The following is a 6,000-nucleotide window of genomic DNA, read 5'->3' on the forward strand; positions in this document are numbered from 1 at the left end:
GAAGGAAAAATTGTTAAACTGAAGCAATTCAGTTGAGCATCAAACTGCAAGCCCAGGGCCAACATGCTGACAAGGAAAATCGCTAAAGCCACTCACAAGCTATTCAAAACACTCCCACACCCAAATAAGTACAGTAACTACAAACCTAATCTTTTAACTTTAGCTCACAGTATCTGGGTTATTAGAGTTATTAAAATCCAGTTGTTGGAGGGCTTGTGGACTCTGTTAAGGTATCTGCGGCTCATTGAGCCTCATGCAGGAATTTTGCCTGGGGGGATTTTCTGGTTAATGCATATGTTGACTGGCAAATTGCTTTCTGTCTGCAGAGCTGGCTGAGCGAGTAGCTGGGATGCTTCCATATGGAGGTACTGTTGCTGCTGATGAAGGTGAAGAGGACAAAGTGGGAAAAACTCACAAGTAATTCAAAACCCATGTGTGATTTAGCCCCTTGGTGCTCTAACCCAGCTATAAATATTAAACATGGGTTTGGGACGGGGTTTCAGCTTGGCCCATTGGCTCCTCTTCCTGGCATGCAGAAACCTCATCCATCTCCAATCCAGAGGGGTGGGCTGCTGGCTCGGCAGCTGTGGCTTGGAGGAGCAGGGTGCCTCTCTCCTCTCCTTACCCATTTTTTTTTCTCCTTCTATTAATCATACTAATAGAAGACTGGGGGGGGGGGAAAATGAAGAAAAGAAAGTTTAAAAATCTCTATCTGTAGCAATAGGTCAGAATTGGAGCCATTTCTTTCTGCTCTACTGGTGGGGATACGGAGTCCCAGGGATTGGGAAAACTCTGGATTACAGGGTCTGGGGAATGAGGAATCCCCTACTGTTGCATGTCAGTGGGGGTGCAACCTGCCAAGGGTGCTGTGGGGTCACAGTCTGTGGGATTTATTCCTTCTGAGGTCTCTAAGACATCTTTGCAAGGGGTGCATCTGAGTTACTAGTTGCAATGCAGTGCAGAACTGTATTTCCACTGAGTGCCAAAGTCTGTGCGGATTTTTTTTCCCGTTTGTTGTAAATACAGGCATGCTTGCATTAAGAGGATTCAATTAGAAGGAAAAAGCTTAGAAAGCCAGACTTCTAAGACTTCTTTGCAGTCATAAGGGCTGGGAGGAAGGGAAGAGGGCCATGGTGCAAGGCCTTTGGAAAGGCTGACCTGGACCTAATGCCTGATTCATGCTGCACTGAATAAATCTCTCCCTCTAACAAATGCATACAAGGTCAGAAACTAATCTGTCTAATTTAAGTTGTACCAGGCTAAATTTTGAATTCCAGCTATAGTAACTTCTGAAAATGTTGCCTGCTAATCTGCAGAGCACCATGTATAAAATACATTAGATATTATGACCAATTCTCCTGTTAATCTTTCACTTCACGAGAAGATTATTCTATTGAGCTTAAATCTTTTGCCACAAAAATGTATTTAACGTTGTTCTTTGAGTGAACGAGCCTTTTAGGCCTACCAGCACCTTGTATTCTTGGCTCCAGAAGTGGGAGATAATTTTTCATGTAACAGTTTTACAAAGTGAGAACGCAAAAGTAAATACTCCTTCACACCTTCCTCCCGAGGAGACATATTGCTGCGGGTGCTTTTGGTCAAACACCACATCTAATAAAGAATATTGCATTTTGTCAAAGCATCTTTTCCCAGTCTCTTACATTTTAATTATTTGCATTGTTTGGTCAGAAGATTTGGAGTCTTCACTGAAAATACATACCTTTCCAGAAAATATTTTTGTAAAACCTGAAGTTATTTAATTTTCTTGGAAAACCTGTCTGGGGGGTGAGGAGGGGACTGGGTAAGGAACTGGAACAGCTTTCCTGGCTAAGCCTAGGAAAAGCTGGACAAGTCCATGTTACTTATTCACTTGTATAAATGTGTTTAGTTCCACAAATGCAAAGGTGCTGGCACTGCAGGTGTGTTACTGGGTGATAAGTGCTGTTCATATACTTAGTAATGCAGTGTGGAAATAAATGACCACATTTCAGATTATTTTAAACTCCTGATGAGTTCCGTATGGAAAGGAAACAGCCAGTACAAATAGATTAAGCATAGAAACTATGTTTAATGTATGAAATGCTCTGAAGGCTTCTAGTGCTAAAAAGCACTGCAGGAAAATGCAAAATCCCACGTGTTTGAACTGAATTGTTACAACTTTTGGGATTTTGCAGACAGAAAGGCTAACAATCATTGCACAGTGACGGCCTCCTTTTCTTTCCCATCCTTGCAAGGCTGCTGTGATAGATGCATGTCACTCCCAGACAGAGAGCATCTCTAATGATAATGAAAGCACCCCATAAAGCAGTGGGTATTGGCAGAGCATAATGATTAAGATGATTTTACTCCATAATGAGATGTTGTGGAGTGCAGCTCCATTCAAAACCCTTTAAATAATGTTAGCATTGAATATAATAGCCTTACAGGGAAATAAAATCCCTCTCCAGGTCTGTTTCTGTCTCTAAAAGGGAACCAATTTTCTTTGCCTGATAGCTTTCCCCAGCACTTAACACAGATGGGGGAAGTCGGTTATTGTTAGGGTCGCCCATGAATTTCCTTCTGAAGGTCAAACCTTAAAAAAAAAAAAAAAAAGGAAAGGAAAGAAAAGAGAAAGAGGTCTTGTGACCCCTATCCTGATGGGAAATGTGGATGCCTGGAACATCCCCTCTCTTGTAGATCCCATGGGAAGAGTTCACCACAACTGCTTTGGTGGGGAGAGGGAACGCAGAGGAGGGATGACAGCAAGGCTTATGGTAGGGTAAGATTACAGGTCTTAATTAGATGTATGAGGAATCTGTGTCTTGCTTAAAATACCAATAAGGAACCCAATCATAGCCTGACCAGAGTAATGTGGGCTCTGGGGCTGTGTGGGTAACTCTGTTAGATGTGGCATCCTTGGCTTACAGAGACTGAGTCAGCTGGTGCATCCAGCACATTGCTTCTATTGCTTTTGAGACAAAGCAATGTAAAGAACAAAACTTACAATTACATATTCCTGTCTTGCAAACCTCCTGGGATGCCTGCTCTGTGGCTGCACAGGGAGATCCCCAGCAAAATCAGAGAGCCCTTTTAACAGCGCAGTTAATTTCCCTTCTCATGGAGGGGTTGAGAGAGAATGGGTGCCTGATTCCCTTTGGTTTGTCAAAACCACAAGCTGACATTTTTGCGGTGAAACCATGACTGTTTGGGCCAGCTTCAGCTGTCAGTTACAATAGCATAATGCCCATGAAGTCAAGATTGGTACCCTTTAATGAGCTTCCCATGGTTAACAGAAGGCAGAATTTGGCCCACGATGTATCTTCTGTGAAATGCAGAGCCTGAGGAACGTGTACGTTGGGTAATGAAATGCCTGCGGTCGTCAGAGTGGGGGTGCAGGTACTGGAGGGGGAGCATTTAACAGAAAAATACAACTCGGAAGTAATTTTCCTCATAAAATCCCAACTGCAGTGTGTCACCATAATGCATCATAATGACTGGGAGGGGGTGTAATTTTAGAAAGTGGTTTTAAAATGCTGTTCTGGAATACATCTGGATTCTCTTAGGAACAAGAAAAATCTCATCAGGGACCACTTCAAAGACTATTTCCTCATGGTTAAATTATCTTGCGTGAGCTGCTGTTGCATGTACATTGTTACATTATGTATGATTTTTGACTGCTCCTAATATGGACAAACTGCACAATATACCATCAGTGATTTTCAATTTGTTCTGAGCCTTAAGTCCTGCAGACAGCCTGCCTTGCTGGCGTGGCTTTGCAGGTGTATCCCAGGGAAAATTTCACAGCCCTCCGGCCTGGTGTCCTGCCTAAGGCTTTGGAAATGGGGATTAACTGAGGGTTTTAGTAAGCCTGCCAATATTATATTTACAGTAGTGTTTAAGTTGCTTTCTGATTTCATGTTTTTTATACAAACTAATTTAGATGCTGCTGTGGTGTACCATGGCTGCATTGCGCAGGTCTGATGGCCAGTCTCCACATCAGCTCTCCAGGATGTAGGTACAACATGCCACTGTCACGCTAGGTAATATCTGCTCAGGTTTTCTTTCCTCATTTTCCCTTTTTAGCCTGCAGGCAGGTAGGTGTCCTCTGTGAGGAAAGTGATGCTTGGGCAAAGCCAGTGCACTGGCAGGGAAGAGAAAATGATGTAGTTTACTTCCCAGTGAGGTACACCTGAATGATACAGATGTCTTTTTATGCCAGTACCATGATTGCACAACAGTGCATCAAATTAAACCCATGTAACTGCATAAAGCCTATGATCTGCACATATTTCTCAGTGTACTCTTGTGGAGCAATGCTTTTGTCAGTTGGCAGATTAAGGGAGTGCAATTGCTGCCCTGTATTTCTTGCTGCGGCGTGGTCTGGAAATTGCTGCATGCTATATAGTAGGATTTGGGAAGAAAATATAAATGTGAGGTCTTAGAGTAGCTGTTTGGTTCGAATACAGCAGGGTAACTCATTCTGTTGTGAATGCCGTTAGCTTCCTCTTTAAATCAAATCCAAGGCCTTTTATCTCACGTGGGCCAAACTTTTTCAAGTTGATAAAATGCATCAGTGATCTCCTAATATTGATGTTCCATGGAAGTGATTGCATGTTATTCACCTGCTAAAGGGATGCAAGATAGAATATAAAATAGGCTTTCTGAAGATGTAACCTATGTTATGAAAAAGCTTTAAAATCTTGATTTTACATCATCTTCTGTCTTTTTGGCATATAATTGGCACCATGGTATCACCCTTTTTACTCCCTCGTGTTCTTTGTTTAGGGGAATGGATTGGACAGCGTTACCCTCGCTTGTCACATTGTAGCTGGCCACACGGGTACCTTGTGCCTGGCACAACTGGTGCTCCACAGAATCATTTTTGGGTACCCTGGGGTTATCTCTGGAGGTGCCAGGCTGCCCACCATCCTTGCAGACTCTGCTGCAGGCAGGGACACCCATAAGGATGCTATGCCCCAGCCCTGCAGAGCTGCCAGACATCCTTGCAGCTGTGGGCCAATGGTAGCATGATCCATATGCAACCCCTGCCAGGGAAAACTCCCCTCCTTCCTATTTAGCTATGAAATACCAAAGCCCTCCTTTCTTCACAAGATCCACAGCTGAGCTGTGCCAGGCATTTGATTCTCTTGGCTCACTGGCGTTCAGAGGTGCCTCTTTGCAAAACCATAGCTGAAGCCTTTGTGCAATCCCTGAGTGGATTGGTTTGAGCAGGTACCTCTCATATCTGCCTGGGACTAAGAACATAATTGTGGAAATACAGAACAGAACAGAAAAGGAGAAGGAGAGGAGAGGAGAGGAAAGTACATACAGGAGAGCCAACTGCTGTAGTCTGCTGTCTCCCACCATCAGGACAGGGAGGGTTGCTGGCCCCCTGCACGTGTGTATGCAAGCACTCTGGTGAAGCAGAGCTCTCAGATACAGTGTGTAAAGGTGGAGGTTAGAAGCAGCAGCCTGGAATGGGGAGTAACCACGCTGATTAATCGAAGCAACGAAAGTCAAACTGATCTTTCACTGGCTTGAAAGGGTTCCAGCTGTACCTGGAAGGATTCCTGAAAGTGGTTCTGAGATACAAAGAAAAATAATTTGTAAAAGGAGCATGATCACCCCCCTTTCTGAGCATCCGCCTCCCCGCAATCCCCTCAACACCCCTGCACAGACAGCTTCATGGAAATGTGGGAATGGCTGCTCTTTGCTTTGAATCGCTCCTATTGGTCAAGATTTCAGAGACCTTCAAGTTTGGGTCCATGAGTAAGGGAATGGGACAGTCTCAATTTTCCTGCCCAGAATGACTATCATTTAAATTTATCTTGTTGCAGTTCCTCCCAAGAGGAGAATATAGGTCGAGTCACATCCTTCCCCCCCAAAAAAAAATTAATTACAAAGATATAGTCTCTTTTTATCAGTTAATAATTTTGTGTGCAATCTGAGTCACTTTTGTGTGAATCAAATATAATAATCCTCATAACACAAGGTAATTAATTGAATCATAAAGTAGTGGCA

This window comes from Pezoporus flaviventris, unplaced genomic scaffold (genome assembly GCF_033815535.1).
Source record: "Pezoporus flaviventris isolate CSIRO_AGI_PZ_B2104156 unplaced genomic scaffold, CSIRO_AGI_Pfla_v1 ptg000001l, whole genome shotgun sequence".
NCBI classification, from domain to species: Eukaryota; Metazoa; Chordata; class Aves; order Psittaciformes; family Psittacidae; genus Pezoporus; species Pezoporus flaviventris.